The 21,459-nt window shown below is 39.3% G+C and overlaps 1 long non-coding RNA gene and 1 pseudogene across 1 annotated transcript in view; one reads left to right on the forward strand and one right to left on the reverse strand.

Moving 5' to 3' along the window:
* Positions 1-7,637: 7,637 nt before the first annotated feature.
* On the forward strand, positions 7,638-8,284 carry LOC139076560 (glyceraldehyde-3-phosphate dehydrogenase pseudogene; annotated as a pseudogene).
* A 10,485-nt stretch (positions 8,285-18,769) lies between these two features.
* The window catches only part of LOC139076323 (uncharacterized), a 98,638-nt gene continuing 95,948 nt past the window's right edge, over positions 18,770-21,459 (reverse strand). Inside the window, exon 5 of the long non-coding RNA XR_011527779.1 lies at positions 18,770-18,940. This is a non-coding gene — a long non-coding RNA (uncharacterized lncRNA). The remainder of the gene's footprint in view (positions 18,941-21,459) is intronic.

Here is a 21,459-nt window from a genome sequence, read left to right on the forward strand (position 1 = left end):
CAGGAGGCCAACATTACCCTGATACCAAAACCAGACAAGGACAAGACAAAAAAATAAAATTACAGGCCAATATCACTGATGAACATTGATGCAAAAATCTCCAACAAAATACTAGCAAATTGAATACAACAATACATTTAAAAGATCATACAGCATGATCAAGCGGGATATAGTCCAGGGATGCAGGGGTGGTTCAACATCCACAAATCAATCAATGTAATACACATTGACAAAATGAGGAATAAAAATGACATAATCATCTCAATAGATGAAAGATCAAATAGAGAAATCATTTGACAGGATGCAGCAACCATTTATGATAAAAACTCTAAATAAAACAGGCATAGAAGGAAAATACCTCAACATGATAAAGGCCATATATGACAAATCCACAGCTAATATCATACTAAATTGAGAAAAACTGAAAGCTATCCCTCTAAGAACAGGAACCAGACAAGGATGCCCACTTTTGCCACTTTTATTTAGATAGTATTGGAAGTCCCAGCCAGAGCAATCAGACAAGAAAAAGAAATAAAAGGGATCCAAATTGGAAAGGAAGAAGTAAAATTGTCCCTATTTGCAGACTACATGATTTCATATATAGAAAACCCTAAAGAATCCTCTAAAAAACTTTTAGAAATAATAAATGGATATAGTAAATTTACAGGATACAAAATCAACATCTAAATTCAGCTGCATTTCTATACACTAACCATGAAGTAGCAGAAAGAGAAATTAAGAATACAATCCCACTTACGATTGCAACAAAAAGAATAAAATACTTAGGAATAAATTTAACCAAAGAGGTGAACAACCTGTACACTAAAAACTATAAAACATTGTTGAAATAAGTTGAAGAAGACAGAAAGAAATGGAAAGACATTCTGTGCTCTTGGATTGGAAGAATTAACATAGTTAAAATGTCCATACTTCCTAAAGCAATCTATAGATTCAATGCAATTCCTATAAAAGTTACAACAACATTCTTCACAAAAATAGAACAAAGAATCCTAAAATTTATATGGAACAAGAAAAGATCCCAAATAGCCAAAGGATTCCTGAGAAAAAAGAACAAAGCTGGAGGCATCACACTCCCTTATTTCAAAATATTCTACAAAACCATAGTAACCAAAAAAGCATGGTACTGGCACAAAATAGACACATAGATCAGTGGAACAGAGTGGAGAACCCAGAAATAAACCCACACATTTATGGACAGCTAATTTTCAACAATGGAGCCAAGAACATACAATGGAGAAAGGAAAATCTCCTCACTAAATAGCGTTGGGAAAACTAGACAGCCACGTGCAAAAGAATGAAAGTAGACTATTATCTTATACCATACACAAAAATTAACTCAAAATGGATTAGAGACTTGAATGTAAGACCTGAAATCTTAGAACTTCTAGAAGAAAACATAAGCAATACACTCTGACATCACTCTTTTTTTTTTTTTTTAAAGATTTTATTATTTCCTTTTTCTCCCCAACACCCCCCGGTACATAGTTGTATATTCTTCGTTGTGGATTCTTCTAGTTGTGGCATGTGGGATGCTGCCTCAGCATGGTTTGATGAGCAGTGCCATGTCCGCGCCCAGGATTCGAACCAACGAAACACTGGGCCACCTGCAGCGGAGCGCGCGAACTTAACCACTCGGCCACGGGGCCAGCCCCTTGACATCACTCTTAATAGCATATTTTCAAATACCATATCTGAGTAGGCAAGGAAAATAATAGAAAAAACAAACAAATGGAACTACACCAAATGAAAACCTTCTGTATAAGAAAGGAAACCATCAACAAAACGAAAAGACAACCTAACAATTGGGAGAAGATATTTGCAAACCAAATATCTGATAAGCGGTTGGTATCCAAAATATATAAAGAACACATACACCTCAACAACAAAAAAACTAACAACCCAATTAAAAAATGGGTAAAAGATCTGAACGGACATTTTTCCAAGTAAGATATACAGATAGCCAAGAGGCACATGAAAAGATGCTCAACATCACTAATTATCAGGGAAATGCAAATCAAAACTACAATGAGATATCACTTCGTGCCCATCAGAATGGCTATAATTAACAAGACAATAAATAACAAGTGTTGGAGAGGATGTAGAGAAGAAGAAACTCTCATACAGTGCTGGTGGGAATCCAAACTGGTGCAACCACTATGGAAAACAAGTATGGAGATTCCTCAAAAAATTAAGAACAGAACTACCCTACGATCCAGCCTTTTCACTGCTGGGTATTTATCCAAAGAACATGAAAACACAAATGCATAAAGATACATGCACCCCTATGTTCATTGCAGCCTTATTCACAATAACCAAGACTTGGAGGCAACCTAGGTGCCCAAGAAGGGACAAATGGATAAAGAAGATGTGGTATATATACACAATGCAGTACTGCTCAGCCATAAAAAAAGATGAAATCTTGCCATTTGTGACAAATGGATGGACCGTGAGGGTATTATGCTAAGCGAAATAAGTCAGAGGGAGAAAGTCACATACCATATGATCTCGCGCATAAGTAGAAGATAAAAACAACAACAAACACATACACAGATACAGAGATTGGTGGCTACCAGAGGGGAAACGGGGAGGAAGGAGTGCAAAAGAGATGACTGGGCACAAGTGTATGGTGATGGATGGTAGTTAGTTTCTGGGTGGTAAACATGATGTAATCTATGTAGCAACTGAAATATAATGATGTACACCTGAAATTTATATAATGTTATAAACTGATGTTACCTCAACAAAATATAAATATAAATAAATAAAAATTTTCCCCAATTGCAAAGCTATGAAGTGGCAAAAAAATCAGACTTTCAACTCCTGTGTTTCTAATCCTAGAGTCGATACTCTTGGCAATCAGATGTCAAAGCAAGGACAAAAACAAAAAAAAGAGAAACGGGATCTAGATCAGTGGGTGTTAAACTTTTTGGAGTCACCAACCTGAGAATCTGATGACACTTTCTTCCCTCTTCCACAAAAATACACTTCTACACAACACTGATATAATTTCAGGAGGCTGCATGACCCTTTGAAGGCCCTGCCTGCATCCAATTTTATAATCCGTCATCTAGAGTCCCAAATTGGATGAGTCATTCTTGGCAGTAAACTAGTCCACCTTATGGGAACAGGGTTTTGTATGTATAATATTTTCTACTAAAGATACACTGAAGAAAAAATTGGATCTTAAATGTTTGATAGATAAGAACTGCGTTTCTTCTATTGATTTAACTAGGGACAAAATGCTCATTAGTGGTTTATAATCCCAACTGCCTTTTAGCAGAGGAAATAGCAGGCACTGAACTGATCTTGAACCTTGAAAGAGGCTGGGTCTCAAGGTGGAAGGAGCACCATGGACCTTGGTCACATTTGGCTATAATGTCAGAGCACTGCTCCAAAACGAGGAAAGGACCTTGCTAATAGTGTCTGTCTTTCCCATTTGAAGATAATGTTAATCACAGGAATTTCTACCTGTGATAGCTTTGGGAGCAAATCAGGCTGAAAAAAATTGATGGACAATGAACGTGCCTTTGTGTTTGCAGTACAGAGGGTATTTGAAGAGCCTGAAGCTGTTTGATAAGCACAGCACAGCTCATTTTTAACCTGACTTGGAATTTTTGTAATTTATTACTGGACAACGGCGATGACATGCTTGGGGGTGGTGGTGTAGGAGGGGAGGCTTGTCTCTATCAACCTGCAAAAGAAAAGCTAAACATTTATTCTTTCATAAAAGGGAAAATAGGGTATCTTGAACTGTATTGGTAAATCCTTATTGTTTCTTTAATAAGTAATCCTACGTTTCAGAAGATAGGAAAGTACTCAGCATGAATACATATCTCTGTTCATTTGGCATTTATTTAATGCCTTGAAGTAATAGGCTGTCGCTGATATAAATGGGTTAAGTTCTGAAAGTTTGTACTTGGGAAAATTTTCCATAAAAATTATAAATAATATTTCCTATATATATATATATATATATATAATGGCTTTGTTTTTTCTAACTATATCAAGATTAGTTCAAATATATGCTTTTGGAATCATCCTGCAAAACCTAACTATTATTTATGGCACTATTACCATGGGGGAATACAATTAATGTTAGAAACCTATTTAAATCTATCACTGGCAAAAGGAGAAACTTTTACTGTCTTCTGCGACTCTGGAAAATAGATCAGGGATTTCTCTTTTGACTGGTTTTGGTGGAAGCACTTTTTCCTTGACTCTGGCAGCTAATTTTACAAGCAGAAGGGAAATCGCCCCCTGGTGGTGATCACATATAAGCGTGAAATATGCATAAATAGGTGTTTGTGTATTACAAAATGCTTATGCATTCCTTCCCCCTCCTACCATGAAATTTTTTAATAGATCTTTATATCTCCCACACCTCTAGGGCATTAGCCTGCATCTGGCAGACAATACGCATGTTTGTTGAATAACTATTAAGGACATTGAGTCTTTACTAACAATCAGACAAGACTTATTCTTGCAAGCTCCTAGCACAGAATCATAAGCAAAAGGGTTTTTATTCCAATATGAGTGCACCATCATAGGATTTGCTTCAACACTGTTACCAACAGTATTAATAAATTTTGAATAAACTAGTCCCTAAGTTGAAATTTCTGTGCCCAGCTTTTTCAAGCACCTCCCTCCCCCATCACCCCCCACACACCCCCTATCTATCACATCTAATGGTCCAGTTAAACTGCTCTTCTTGTCATTCCCCAGAGGTAATTTCCTCTGTCCACCCAATGGCCTTTATCTATGGATTTCTTTGGCCCTACTGCCTAGAAGGGATTCCCTTTTTCTTTCTATATTGTCTTAAATCTCATGGTCCAACACGCCTACTTTCTATCAATCTGAAGAATAATCATTCTTTCTTTCTTGTCTGAGATATATTGAGAATCTAGAACATGCAGTGCTGGGGGCTGTGATCTCTCTTGTATTAGAAAACAAAAAAATCAGAAAAACTCCTGTTCGAATTACTCTACCTAGGGTATATAATTAGCATCTTCTTATATATTACCTTGTCTTTAATTTTCCATTCCACACGGTTCAAAACTTTATTATATAATCTCTTGTTCAGATGTTTCTAAATTAGATGATAAACTCATTCTGGGCAGAAATGTTTCTTATACTTCTTCATTTATCCATTCACTTCAGGAGTGGTTCACCACATTTGCTCACTCACTGAACATCTTTGAAACATGAGTGAGACTGTTGATGACGTCATTGGGTTCACTGTGCCTAGTACAGGGCTACGTCACACTCTCTGTGAGATGGAAACTTGCTGCTATGAAACCAAAAACAGTAACTGCAAAAAGATGTTTCCCAATATCCTAATATAATGATCCTGGTTCTGCCTTAGTTTAACATAATCCCCTTATGTCTAATTGAGTTCTAATTGTGTGTGTCAGCCAAGTGGTATAGTGGGAAAAACATGGCCCCTGAGGAATAAGAGTGGAGATGTTCATGTCTGACAACTTCAGCGTTTCAACTGTGAAACATGAGGCAGTGTCATCTGCTGAGAAAGGAGAGGGTGGCAGGGGGGTTTGGACTTAAGGAAAAGTGACTAATCCTGTGAAGACAGTGAGAGGCTGCCCCCTAGAGAAGCACCAAAGGACTGCTTTGAGGGTCTCAATGAGGTTTGGGGACCAAAAATATGTGGTGACAACAACCTGTGATTTCCTCCAGCAATATTCAGTAGCTAGGCATAGAGGAAGAAAATGGCAATTTTACATTTGGGCAAGGTCAGGACTCGGAAGCCTGGTACCACTGGAGGAAAATAAGGCCCAGGCAGGAGAACAATTGGAGAGAAGCTTCTAGCCAGGGAAGTGAGGGAAGCAATGAGGGGAATGGGACCTTGAGGAACTAGAGGGCTCAGTGGGGCATGGTGGGCGAAAGCTGGATGACTAAGAAGCCGTGGTCCAAGATTATTTTTATACTGGAGTTTCTAACTTCAAAATGAAGCAGTTCTTGGTGAGAATAAGGTTGAAGATGGGTTGCTCACGTCGAATGGAAGCAAAAGTTTTGTAAGTTAAGGATGTCAAGTTGAAGCTTGACGAGTTGTTCACCAGAATGTTAATGTTGTCTGTAACTATGGCAGGAGTTCTGGAAGTCATGACTCCTGTGAGTTAGGTGCTAAAATCTTCAATAAATGAAGGCTCATGGACGGGAGAGGGGTAGAGGCACATGGCCATGAAACTCAAAGAAGAGCTATCAGAAAAATGCAATAGGGAAATCTGCCTATATGTAAAGTTTAATTGGTTTATTGCTTGTTTCATTCAATGAAGCTGCTTATCTTTCCTATTTAATAACTCAGAAAGCATAAGTGTGGTTGATAAGTACATCAAAAGTATACAAAATCAGAAATGAATACTTAGGAAGGAGTTATAGTTTTATTCTGTGACTTTTTAACAAGAGACAATTTACCAGCCATCATTCATCTCTTATCTCATTTAAAAATAACAAAAAACTGTCATTTTGCTAGTGAATTATGCCTGATCAAAACATATTTTGTTTTATCTATGCTTTGGGTCGCATTTAAATGGTACTGGGAAACCTGTTTATAAGGATTAAGCCCAAGATTAAATTTTTTAGTGACTAGATGTGAGGATGTTCTCTTTCTGCATCACTTAGAATATAAAGTCCAAGTAGAATATAAAGTACAAATCTTATTACAACATTATAAAGCTCCTTGAGAATCAGAGTTGATTTCAAAACTGAGAAAATGTCATACAGTTTTTTAAACTTAAAACAAAAGAATGGTATGAGAACTCAAAGTGATAATGTTAAATGCTAGACATAAATCTTTATTTCTTCATCAAATGTATAAGGAAGTATGATCTAATGGTTAGAACCTCATTATAAGTGATCTCTACTCTGTGAGAGAGCCAATGGAGGGGGCTGTCACCTCTATCATTTACGTGCCTTTAAATTCTCAAGAATATTGCTTAACTTACCTAAATAATAATGAGATTACTATTGAGAATAGTTTGTTCTCAGCTAAGCAATGACCAACTAAGCAGGAAAGATCAAGACATACAGCTACAATTCCAAGTGTGTGAGGCACAAGAAGAAGGGAGTGAACCCCCTTGTATCAAGTCAGGCACTTTGGTCGGGGATGGGCAGGTTTGGGGAGTAATGGGACCAGGCAGAAGAAAGAGTTGCAAGTCAGTAGAGTTGGAATGGTGACCTGGCTCTGGCTGGTGCTCTCAGAATTTCCACAGGCCTATCCTGATGTAAACTTGAGCTTCTTGTTTGGCCCTTGAACTATGCAAGAACACTTAAAAGAAGCTTGGCCAGGCACATCTTCCCAAGTGATATCTTTGTACTTCCATGCCTCAGCCATGTGCCCAACTCCATACTGCCCTCTAGGTAAACTCTCCTCTCCATCTGTCACATACCAATGAAGTCATCATCAGGAGTAAATTCATGGAACATACTAGTTATATCCTATGCATACTAAGTTAAAAATCTCTATTAGGCCACAACCCACCAACATCAAATGGGGAGATGTCACTATGGAGTCCCTTGGTGTCTTCACTGTCTTTGAGAAAACTGAAGTCACGAGAAGGTGAAGCCACAAAAGTCCTCATCTTTACCCCTTCTGCTGATCCCCCATATGTGCAATGGGAGTGAACTATGAGAAACATGAGAACTTCTCAAGATTGTCAGCAATGCCGTCTGAACCACCAACCACTTGGCCATTCTGCCCAAGATCATCCATGAAACTTTCACATAATGGAGAAACTTGTAATCACAGTCCATGCCATCAACGCCACCCAGAGACTGTGGGTGTCCCCTCTAGCAAACAAGGGCATGAAGGTCATAGTGCTGCCCAGAGTATCGCGCTTGCAACCAATGGCACTGTGAAGAGTCTGTCACGGATCTGACCTGCCATCTAGGGAAAGCTGCTAAATTTGATGATATCAAGAAGGTGGTAGAGGTACTGGAGGGCCCCTAAAGAGCATCCTGGGCGACACTGAAGACTAGACTGTCTCTCATGACTTTACTAGAGTCACCCACTCCTCTACCTGATGCAGGGCCTGGCATTACCCTCAATGGCCACTTTGTTAAGCTTATTTATTGTTTTTTAATTATTTATTATTTAATTATTTATTATTCCCAGCAGCTGGGAAGTTCTTGCCTCACCTCTAGCCCCCTACACACTGAGGAACTCCCATCCCTGACACAGTTCCCATTCCAAGCCCCAGAAGAACCCTACCTTGTCATGTACCATCAGCACAATCAATATCATACACTGTAACCAGAGGAAGGCAATCTACATGAGTTCCCCATTGAGAATCACATCCAAACTCTTTGGTATGGGCTTTCCCTTCCTCATTGAGCTCTCAGATTACTTTTTTGCACTCACCTCTAACCATTCATCCAATCTAACATCCTATACTTCAGCCATACTGGCCTATTTGCTGCATTTTATCAATTCTGTTTTAGTGAATACTGTTTCCTTTTCTTGAATATTCTTTCTCTTGTCCTTGTCTACCTGACAAATGATAGATAATCCTGATGTAACCGGTGTAACAGAGTATCAAAGAAGGACGTCAGAAGGGGCTGTGGAGAAAGGTCTTGATAACTCTTGTTTGCAGTACATTATTACTCACTGATAAGCAAATCACTGATGAATTGTTGGTTGTGAAATAGCTAGACATACGATGCTACCTGAGAGGCAGGACCCAAATGTCACCTCTTCTCCATTGCTTTCCTTAGCCCCGCTTCCCACCTCCAATAAAATACCAGCCTGCTAGAATTATTTCCTCCTCTACTTTAATGAAAAAATCAAGCCTGTCATTTATGAGTTCCTTCATTTCTAAGGTTCTAATGAAGAAATGAAGTTTCATCATTTCTGAGGTTATTTCTAAGGTTTATTTAGAAGGATCCCATTTCTTCCAGTCTGTTCTCTGAGTCCTTCCTGTAAGATTATACTCACCCTTTCCCTCTGTATTGAGGTCCTTCAGTCTATCCACAACCACGCACAGATGCCCTACCCTAAATCACTTGACCTTAGAGCCTTTCTAGCTAACATCATGTTTCTAACTTTTCACACCCAGCGATTCCAGTGAGCAATATACTCATTTTGCCTCCATTTTGCTGTTAAGGCATTTCTCCACAGCCCCTTTTAGCTGCTTTCTTCACCTTCTTCACTATTACAAGCTTATCTCTCAAGCTTATCTAACTCAAAAAAAAAAAAAAAAATCAAGCTACCAAGCGCAGTGGCCTTATTTTCAGTTTCCATTCAATGCAGGTCATCTATCCTAGTTCTTGAAGCGCTCTCCTCATGGCCATTCAGGACAGCACAACTCCCTGGTTTCCCTCCTACCTTTCCAAACACACCCTTTCAGATTCTCGCCTGGATTGCTCCTCTCCTCCGCCTTCACCCTAGACACGTACTCGATTCTCTTGTCTTTTATTAGATGTTTCACTTTTACAATTTTAACCATCATTCCTGTGCTAGTCCCACGTGTAAGTCTTGACCTCTCTACCAAGCTCTGGTTATGATTTCTGTCAGCTTATGGGATGTTTCCACTTACAGATACCACCAAGACTTGGCATGACATCTTGACAACTAATTTTCATCATCTGTTTTCTGAAGATACCTTTGTGTCTATCTTACATTTCCATTCCCGCAGAACTACATTAAAAACATGAACAAGAGATAAAGATCTCTCTTACTTTTAAAGGCTTCCAGAAGTGACAATTCTCTAAACTTCTTTGGCAAACAAACTTTATAAACCAGCCTACAGAGAACTAAAGGGAAAATGATGATGCTTTTACACCTTAAAGTAGATACACTTGTGTAACTTAAAGTTACAGATCAAAAAAGCCTCATTTTACAAAGAAAATGACTTCTAGGGAGGCACGTAAAGAGGGTTAGAAGGATTCTTAAAAGACAAGAGAGGCTTAAGAGTACTTACCTTAGAGGAATCATTCATTTAAGATATAAGGCAAAAAGAGATCTTAGAAAAATAAGATGCCGTATGAATGCAAAGATTGTTCTTATCTCATCATGTTAATTCATTCACTCCATGGGGATCATGCCACTAAAGATTTCAAAAGATTTGGTCATCATCTTCTGTTATAGATTTACTTCAAATCTTTATTCCTTCAGCTGTCTACCTTTTGGTCTAGAGGCTTTTTGTACAAAATATTCCCATTAGAAGAAATATTTTTCATTAACTCTTTAAAATATGAACAAAATAACATCTATTCTGGATTGCTAGCTGCTCTTTGAATAATAAATCTTCCTACAGTTAAAAATGGATAATTAAGGTCTGTTTTAGAGACTTGATTTCAGAGAAAGGAAGCTCAGTAATTAAAGTGAAAATGAAAATGGAAATTGATCGAGTGAATAACAATTTTCCATTTCCATTTAAAAGAACCTCTCAGGCACTGAGTTTTATTCAAATTACCCAGAAGGCTACTCAAACTATTTATTTGCTTTCCAAATAGCCTTAGATGTTGAGCAAAAGAAACGTAAGCTATGTTATTTTTGTTCTATGAAATAAGTAGGAATGAAAAGCAATTCGAAAGTTCATGTTGCAGTGGAGGTTGAGAAAGGAAAAAAGGCCAAGGATTTGTTGATCGGGAGTAACTGCCCAGGCCCTTCTGCCCCCTTCACAGTGACCTCTTCCCGGGAGAATTCCAGCCAGGAACTCTGCAGTTTTAAGGTCGCTGTGCCTTCAAAGTCCATCTGCTTCTCTCTGTCCCCAAGCTGGCAAGGACCTACTGTCATCAAGGGTCTGCTGCAGGTCTCCAGGACCAACTGTTCTAACGAAGGGCCACAGATATAACTAACTTCAAGCAAAGACGCCCTTTCATCCACTTTCACGGGGTAGCAGTCAAATGTATTCAACATCATTGTGGCTTTTAGTTCAGGCCCAACAACAGAAGAGAAGCGTTGAACACCACAGGTCTGGGAGAGAACCCAAAAACACCTGAACCATCCTTTCCAAGAAAATCTCAAAATCTCATAGAAACCAAGAGGAGAGGACCACAAGAGGACAGTAAATCTCATTCTTTTTCCCTAGACTAATAATTTTTACATTTCCAATTACAATCTACAGCATTCACACCAAACTAAAGTGATTAGTTATCTCACTTGTCACCTTCATGAAATTTTTAATTCTACTTGAGATGACTGGAAAACAGCCTAGTAAAAATCAAACAATCAAAAACCAAAACCACTATTTGCCCATTATCAGTTGAAGGAACTTCATTTTTAATATAACCTTTCTCCCCAAAACTCTGTTTAATAAGAAACTAAAGTACTAAAGACATCTATCCTCATAAGCAAGGCTCTGGACCTCATAAAAAGTGGAGAAATAATCAAAAAAGCCTACTACTAAAGGTTATATATGGGACAGTGGGGGTGTTTGTCATTGCTCTACAATCCAGGTGGGTTCCAAACAGCATTTGTTTGCACGTCTGGGCAAGTGCTCGATCTGTTTGCTGATCTTGGATACTCTACCATGTTAACCACTGTATCCGTATTCACCTTTTTTTTTTTTCTAGGTATCTTTGAGTGATGTGCAGAGGTGTGGCTATCTTTCCAAACAATTTTTGTAAAATATAACAAAATAATGTTTTGTTCCCCAAACATTGGATAGTTCATTTTTGTTCCACTATTTTTCACAATACATACACCAACTCAATTGGGCTAACATATTCAAAACTTCTCAAAATAATAACTTCATTTTTTTAATGTCTTACTATTGCACATTACTGAATAAGATAGTGTGACAAGTAGAAGCACAATTCCTGATGCGGAGAAAGTTTTTATTTGGATAGACAACCAATCTTAAGTAAACGATCAGGAGATAATTACACAATTATGAATTATATATTAGAAATCTTAACATAAGCAAGTACACTAGGACTTAGTACAAACATTCTAAGGTCATGGTCATGTTTTTGTCTGATTTACTTCTAATTTTTCGTGTTTTGTTGCTATTTTAAATGGCAAATTTTGTTTAACCATATTTTAAAAATATTATTTCTAGTGTATAGAATGCAATTTACTTTTTATATTGAATACATGTGTTCATTATATATATTATGTGTCTCTAGTGAGCTTGCTGATTTCTCTTATTAATTATAATCATATGCCTTTGTTTTCTCTTTTTTAAGGTAGACAACCATTATCTATGAGTAATTACAACTTCAGTCTTTCTTATCTTTACATCTTTTATAACATTTTCTCTTTTCTTATTTATTGACTTGGACCTCCAATTCAATGTTGAAAAGACACTGTGACGGCAGGCATCCACGCCTCCCCTGATTTTAAAGGGGATGTTTCTAATGATTCACCAGGAAGAATATTTTCTGTAGGTTTTTGGTAGATACATCTTGACAGGTTGATGAAGTTCCCTTCTATTCCCACTTTGCTAAGAGATTTAGCTTGAAAATATGTTGAACTTTATGCATTTTTTTAATCTATTGAGAAGGTCATATGTTTTCTTCATCAATCTTAATACAGTGAATTAAAGTGATACATTTTCTTATGGATAGGTATAAATTTCTGCAAAGATGACATAAACTTAATTACTAGGTATCGCTTTTATACACATTGCATGATTCTATTTGATAATATTTTATTTAGAATTTTCACATTTATTTTCATGTATATGATTAGTCTGTAACTTTTATAATTGCTGGGTTGAGTATCAAGGTTTTACTAGCTCCATAAAGTATTTGAAGAATTTCTCCTCTTTTTCTATACTCTGGAGAAGTTGTCTATTCCTTGAATTATCTATTTCCTGAATATGGTGAAAAATTTCACTTTAAAACTCTCTGGGCCTAATATTTATTTGGTGGGTAAAATGTTAACTATTTCTTGAATGGTTATAGGCATAGTAAAGGTTTCCATTTCTTGAATTAGCTATGACAAATAATTTTTAAAATTCTAATAGATATAATATACATTACAAAATTATATAATATACTAGAAATTATTTCTCAATTTCATTTAAATTTCACATATTTTGATTATGTGGTCAATATTCATCCCTGTTCCATTTAAGAAAAAAAAAATGTCTTTTAACTGTTGTGTTCAGGAGTTCATATCTATTTATTAAATCTGGCTTGTTAATTTTGTTAAGATATTCTTTATCTTTATGACTTTTTTCTGATTTATCTATAAATTATTGTAAGAAGTATGTTAAGATCCCCCACTCTAAGGGCAGATTGGTTCATATCTCTTGGTAATTCTGTCAAGTTTTTGTTTTCTGTATTATAAAGACATGTTATCAGTTGAATGCAAGTGTGGTGAGGGGGGCCAATGGGTGGACAGACAATCTTTTGCTGAAGAGAGTAGACATGTGATTTATGGATCCACTCAACCATCTCAACAGAAGCCAGGACTAGAGATGGGATTACCCAGGAAAGATCTCTAGTGCACCTTCTTGTCTAATAGTGTGACTCCTCATGACATACACCAAAGGTCCACATGATTTTTAAGACTGTTATACTAGCAGAAGTATTGCCAACTAAGAGGGAAAGAGACTGGATGAAATGAAAGAAGGTTGTCAGACTCCCAAAATTCTACAAACAGGAAAAGTAGCTACACAGCTACAAACATGTGCTACTACTTAAGAAAAAAAGAATGACTCCAAGGGCAGATCTGCAAATAAAGACACAGAAACCAGAGAAGCAGGGACCCACAGAAACTCTGTGGGCCCAGAAGGTGGAACCTTGAGCCACAAAGAATATTCTCAGGCCTTGAAACCTAATGGAAATTGCCCTCTTGGGTTTTGAACTTTCTTGGGACCAGTAACCTCTTTATTCCTTCCAATTTCTCCACTTAAATTGGGGAAATAGCCTATGTCTGTCCCACCACTGTGTTTTAGAAGCAGATAGTATGTTTTCTCGTTCATAGGTCAACAGATAGACAGAAATTTTGACTTATGATGGATCGTATCCTGAGTCTTACCCATACCTGATTTGGATAATTTAGATGATGAGATTTTGGACTTTTTGAGTTGATATTTAGATGAGATTTGGGATTTAGCGTTGATGCAGGGATGAGTTAAGACTTGAGGGGATGTTGGTATAGGATGAATATATTTTGCACATGGAATAGAGATGAACTTTAGGGGACCAGAGAATGGACTTTAGCTGATTGAATAGTGTTCCCCCAAAAGATATGTCCAAGCCCTAATCCCTAGTGCTTGTAACTGTGACCTGATTTGGAAATATGGTCTCTGCCACCATAGTTAAGTTAAGGATCTCAGGAGGAGATCATCCTGGTTTAGAGTAGAAGAGGAAGGAGAGGGAGGTTGGACACAGAGACCCAGAGGAAGACAACGTGAAACTGGAGGCAGAGATTGGAGAGTTGCCTCTACAAGCTGAGGAATGCCAAGAATTGCTGGCAGTTGCCAGAAGCTAGGAGAGGGGCATGGAACAGACTCCCTCTCGAAGCCTCCAGAAGGAACCACTCCTGCCCGCATTTGATTTTGGAATTCTGGCCCCCAGAACTGTGAGACAATAAATTTCTGTTGTTTTAAGTCACTTTGTTTGTGGTAATTTGTTACAGCAGCCCTACGAAACTAATATACTTAGTATGTTTTTCCATTCTTTTATCATCTGTGTTCCTGTTTTTCCAGATGTGCCTCTGATAAACAGCATAAAACCCATTTATTTATTTATTTATCTATTTGTTTATTTTGATGGCTTCCATGCATTTTATTTGTTTTCTTTCACAATCCTTCTACAAAAGAGAAAAGTTAAAAACCAAGGCCCTGGAAAGAGGGTGAGAACCCTTCCTCTTTCTTGAGAGCCCTCCTCCTCTCTTCATGTCCCCTAGCTGTGTCACTGCTGCATTTCATGGGGTTAGAGGGCTTGCTACTTTCATCCCCCACCAGGCCCCAAAAGGCATGCAGCAACCCCTGTCCCTCAGCCCTCTCCCCGACACATGGAGCCTGGTTACAAGAGGCTGTGATAAGTTCTGTTGGGATCCAGTAGGAGTTCTGAACCCCAGAAGGCCATGGCCAGGGCACAGTCTGTGAAGAACACTTTGTCCTCCTGCTCAGCACCCCCTAATAACACTGCTGGGCCCAGCACCTCACCCGCGAAGGCCAGCTGCACGCTCACAGGCAAGGCAGAACCGGAGCTCAGAGGCTTAGCTGAGAGCTGGTGCAGGTACACACAGTCAAACTTGAAGGGACAGCGGCCACTCCCCTGCAGAAGAATTGGCATTGAATCTAGCTAGTCTGAGCCTTGAAGTTCTTGATGAGATACTCCTCAGGCCCCTTGCTCACCTGGAGTTTGTGAGGGATGATGTAGTGGAATGGATGCGGCACTGGGGACAGACCTTCATGACATCCAGCAGGAAGTCCTGTGGGCTCTTCTGCCAGGTGCACAGGCAGCCCAGGCAGTGGGCATGGGTGCAGTTGGACAGGATGCTGAAGATCCTCTTGGCCTCTGGCTTGTCCCTTACCTTGTCCATGCAGATGCCACATATGATCTCCCAACTGTCCTGCTCCCCACCAAGGTCCAAGCTCTCAAGGTGGGCCATGAGCAGCTGAGCAGGATCTGACTTAGGCTGAGACTCCTGGAAATAGCTGTGATCAGCGTCAGCAGATGATGGAGACAGGGACTTCCAGGAACTGCCACCAACCTCCTCGCCCTTGCTGGCCAGCTCCTCCAGGCCAGGCTCCATGCCCTGGCAGGCCCCAGCCCAGCTCTAACCCATAGCCGCAGACGGCAGGTAAGTAAGTGCCAAGCCCTCATGGGTCAGCCCCAAGTGGGGCCCTGGCAGGGCGACAAGTGACTCCAAATGGTGGGGGCTCCACTCCAGGTGACCAGGAGCTGTGGGTGCTTATAGCTTCATCAATCTCCATGGAAGCAGAAGTCTTTCTGGAAGGATATGCAGACCTGGAACACCTTTCTATTGTGAGCAAAGTAACAGCTGGCCCCCAATGACAGGCCCCCTGCAGGAGTCGGGGCTGTTCTTCTCACCATGGCCGCTACCATCTAGCCCTGCAGAGTCCATCCCAGATGCAGCCTCTAGTGAGAAACCTGATTTATTTTGCAATCTAATTTGACACTCTCCTTTAACTGGCAAGTTTGGTCCATTTATATCTATTGTTACTGCAATATACTTAAAAATATTTCTATTGTTCTATTTTGTGTTTTCTGTATGTCCTGCTATTATTATGCTTTTTCTCTCCCTTCCTTTTTGTCTTTTGATTGATTCTATTTTTTTTCCTACTCTTTAGAGCTATAGTCTCTACTCTGGATTTCCATCAGCATCACCTAAAAAGCTATTCAAAACACACTTATTGACCAGGCCCCACTCCAGCCCAGTTGAATCCAAATCTCTGGAGATGGATCCCAGTGTCTATATTCCTAATTTTTTTTTTTTTTTTTTTTTTTGGTGAAGAAAATTGGCCCTGAGCAAACACCTGTTGCCAATCTTCCTCTCTTTTTGCTTGAGGGAGATTGTCACTGAGCTAACATCTATGCCAATCCTCCTCCATTTTGTATATGGGATGCTGCCACAGCATGGCTTGATGAACAGTGTAGATCTGCACCTGGGATCTGAACCAGTGAGCCCCAGCTGCTGAAGCAGTGCATACAAACTTAACCACTATACCACCAGGCCAGCCCCTCCACTTTTTTTTTTAAGTAGAGTAGTCCCCCTTTATCCATAAGGGATACATTCCAAGATCTGCCTGAAACCACAGATAGTACTGAGCTCTATATATGCTACAGTTTTCCCAAGGCATACATGCCTATGATAAAGTTAAATTTACAAATTCAGCACAGTAAGAGATTAACAACAATAAAACTAATAATAAAATAGAACAATATACTATAATAAAAGTTATTTGAATGTAGTCTTTCTCTCAAAATATCTCATTGTACTGTATGTACAGTGTGAATAAGATGTGGACATGCTGGTCAAAGGCCTGGTTCCTGTCCCAGGCAGGACAGAGCAGGATGGGAGAGATTTCATCACACGCTTCAGAATGGCACAAAATTTAAAACTTAGGAATTGTTTATTTCTGGAATGTTTCATTTAATATTTTTGAACCACAGTAGACTGTGGGTAACTGAAATTGCAGAAAAGAAAACCATGGATAAGGGGGGACCACTGTAAAAGATCTTAGAAAGCTTTAACTAAAACCACTCAACTTTTCAGATATTCTTACCCCATTTCTTATTCTATCTTAATTTTTTACCTGCAAAATTAAATATTTTTGTCATAGACTCAACATTTTAGATTTACCCATATGTTAACCTCTGCTCATCATTCCTACTTGCATCTCAGACATATCTTTGGTTTCTTTTTTCTTCCTCCTACAGTACTAAAGTAAGTCCCTCAGAAGCTCCCTTAATGAGGGTCTGTTGATAAAGAACTCTCAATATTTGTTTGTTGAAAATGCCTTTTTCTTTTTAAAGATTGGCACCTGAGCTAACATCTGTTGCCAATCTTCTTTTTTTCTTCTTCTTCTTCTCCCCAGAGACCCCCAGTACATAGTTGTATATTCTAGTTGTAGGTCCTTCTAGTTGTGCTATGTGGGATGCACCCTCAGCATGGCCTGATGAGTGGTGCCATGTCCGCACCCAAGATCTGAACCGGCAAAACCCTGGGCTTCTGAAGCGGAGCACATGAACTTAACTACTCAGCCACAGGGCTGGCCCCTGAAAACGTCTTTATTTTGCCCTTATTCTAGAATGCAATTTTAACCAGATATATATTACCAGATAGACAATTCTCTTCTTTCAGCATTTTGGAAACATTATTCTCCATCTTAAGGCCTCCATTGCTGATGTTGAGAAGTCAGCTCTCACACTAATAAATAGTGCCACCCAAAAGTGTGGGCTAAGGAGCTTGTTAGAGATGTAGATCTCAGACACCACCCTACATCAATTGAATCAGAACCTTGAAGTGGTAGGGCCACATCTACAAATTTGTTTACTAACTTTCCAGGTGATTCTGGGGCTCATTAGAAGTTGAGAAGTTTCTCAAGAGTGATTCATGTATAGGCAACTTTCTTTTTATCTCTTCCTACTTTTAAGATCTTCAAGACACTATGATATGTCTAGCTGTAGACTGACTTATTTATTGTGCTCGGGAATTTTTATTATTCTTACATCTGAAGATTCATGTCTTTCAATAATTGTGGGAAATCATCACCCATTATCTCATCAAATATTACCCTTCCTACATATTCTTCATCTGTAACTCCAATAACATGTGTTTTAAACATTTTCATTTTTCTCTTCCTGTAGCTTTTAATGTAGATCCCTATTCATTAATATTCCTAACAGTGTCTTCATAGGACGAAAAATTTTTTAATAGGAGTACCTGTAAATGAGTACATCTGCAGAAATTTAATTCAATTCAACAACTTATCCAACAAAAATTCAATGACCTATACACATTTCCAATCCCAGAATTGGGAAAGAACTTTCCAGTAAAATAGTAGAGCATTTTACTGTAATTGCAATTCCTTAAAGCCTTAGCAAAAGAGCATCACCAAAGACATATTATAAAAATGGAATGACTGAGACCCTTACAATGTATATTTGTTAAGCAAAATCTCATAGACAATGTTCAAGGCAAGTTTATGTTACTTAGATTTTCATATTGTAATGTATTCTTTTACAGAAAGACCCCTACGTATTATGTTTTTTTGTCAATATGCAATCATTTATTTTTTAAATGCTTCTCAGTGAAGAAACAGCCAAGCTGAAAAAAAAAACAAGATATTTCCCTTTGACTTTAAAATTCGTTTTGTTAATAGTTGTATTCATGGACTCCACAGAAAATCTGTTTCCTGATATTTCAGGAACCTTTCATCAAATTTGATGATTCAGTTATCTTCACAGAAAGGAATGTCAGCAGTTTTCGAACGCTGGAGCAAAAGCTTCATCTGAGCCCCTCAGTGCTCTCCCTCCACTGGAAAACATGAGAAAGACAAAGAGCTTGAGCAGAAATAAAATCAGACACAGAACCTAATGGGGGAGGGGCATATTTTTCCTTATGCTGATGGATGAATGGGAAATTTAAAACTTGAGTGTTTTAAAAGCTAATGCGTTTAAGACTAATTATCTGTAAAGACAATATGTCTGTGCGCTACGTAAATAAGAACCCGGAATGAGACACATCTGTCATAATGAAATGTGACACAGGGGAGATTAGACTAAAGCTTTCCTTATAGTGAGTTTTCAGATAAACTTTTTTTCTGATTAATAAAATGTCCAATTCTTTGAGATGCTTGCACTGAGACTTGGATGGAAATGGGATCCGATTGTGGCAGGAAGTTTCTACGGATGAGTTATGCAGTTTCAACCTGATCGGTTCATTTATGCTCAGCAGAGGCTGTGCATGCTCCATCTGAGTCAGCCACTGTCATTATCTGCATAGAGGCAGAGGATCCTCTGGGAGCTGAGGACTGGTACCTGACACGTATCAGTAAACTGACATGTATCAGTTTGTTTACATCAAGAAGCTCATTCAGAAGAAATTCCTCTTCTTCTCTCCATTTGGAAACCCTCGAAAACAAGGCAGAAACTGTTGTGATATGAGCCTTCCTTTGCATCACTCTCTTCTCTCTGTAACTTTCACATCTCCCCTTCTGCTGGCTGTTTCCCATCAGCCTAGAAATGTGCCCACGTCCCCGCCGTCTTAAAAAGGGAATGAACAGAAAACAAAGAAAGTCCTCTTTGAACTCTGCTTATCCATTTGGTGACAAGTTTCTCAGTTTCTCACACTCAACTCACTGAAAGAGTAGTGCATTTCCACATCTTCACTTTTATACTTCCCTTTCATTCTCAAACCCATTATAACCTGGCTTCCGCCTGCATCCAGCTAAGAAATTCCTCTGGCTAAGATCACTAACAGCAACAAAGTGGCCATATTTCAGTCCTTATCTTGTCTGACCGCTGCAGTGCACCCAACACCATTGATACCTCCCTCTCTTCTTGAGGTTCTTTGCTCCCTTGGCCTCTAGGACTCCAGTTCTCCTGCTGCATCTCAGTTCCACTCTCTCCCTGGGCTCCTCTTCATCGATCCTCCCATTAAACAGGGGTGAGCCCCAGTCTTCCGTCTTGATGCCCCCTCTCTTCAACTCTGCCTAGGCAATTTCATTCTTGCTCACAGCCTCTCCTCAAGGCTGAGAATTCCAAAATCTGTATCTGCTATTCAAACTTTCCCCTCAGCTCCTGAGTTCCAAATCTATACATCCCACAGCTCACACGGATGTTCCACGGACACTTCAAACTCAATGTGACCAGAAAGCTTTAGAAAAAAAAAAGAAAAATTTTCCTTCTGTATTTCTTGTCTTCTCAGTTATTCTAAATAGTAACCAAGAAATCAGCTTTGTCTCCTCTCTCTCTTCGGTGTCCAACCTCAGTATCACTAAGTCCTGTGGATTTTCCCCATTTTCCCTGGTCCCTTCTCTCCATTCTCAATGTCATTGCTGTAGTTCATATACTCATTATCCCTTGCCTGAATATTCTCTCCTAACCAGTCTACCTGTCATTATGTTTGCTCCCTTCCAGTACGTTCGTTTTACTACTGCCAGAGTGATCTGCTGAAGTTGTCAGTTTCAATCCATTGTTGAAAACTCTCTTTACTGGACATATCTTATACACCACCTTAGATCTTTCAGCCTGCCTATCTCCCAGGCCTCTGCCTCAACCATGGCACTTCAAACATCTTGATGCATGCCTAGGGAGATCTTCTGCCTGAAGGCAAGGCCTGGAACTTGTAACTCCCCTCCAGCACTTCCAGACTCGGAGGAAGCACCACAAGTTAGTCCAGATCCTCTGAGAAGCAAATGCCAAGTTGTTATCAGACATGCAGCAGATCTGATTCTGGTTGAAGCAGAGAAGGATGAAAGAAAGTTCAGATGGAAGCATCTTAGACTGCAGTGCAGTTCTAAGGAAACTTTGGCAAGGCCACTGGGGAGTCCTCAAACTAAAATCTCCTGTTAGAGGAGTCCTCTCTCTCTCCTAGGAATAGATCTGCCTTAATATCTCTGCTTTGATCATCACCGGGACAGACAGAAGAAAGTGTGGCCTCTGTATAGCACAGCCGTGTTCTCAGATCCACCAGATCATACTATTGAACAGACATAGCAGCAATCCACTGCATGATGGAAGTGGCACATTTGAGATGGTGCTGGAGCAGGTCTAGAATTATGAGTAAATTATCATTAACTGCTAGCCCAGACTGCCATGCCATCTACTTCTACAGCATCAATGCTTCTCCTTCAATCCATGGATTTCCACTGACAAATTCTCAGAGGAAGAAAAGACAGGACTGGCTCACAGATGCTATGTTGGTGTGGCTGGAAATGGACACTTGCCACATCATGGCCCCAGTAGTGCGTGACCTTGAATTGTCTCCTTGACCAGCCCAGTGCTTGTGCAATGGGCCCATGAACAGAGTGGTTAGTGTAGCAGGGATGAAGA

Source organism: Equus przewalskii, chromosome 16, assembly GCF_037783145.1.
Source record: "Equus przewalskii isolate Varuska chromosome 16, EquPr2, whole genome shotgun sequence".
NCBI lineage: Eukaryota > Metazoa > Chordata > Mammalia > Perissodactyla > Equidae > Equus > Equus przewalskii.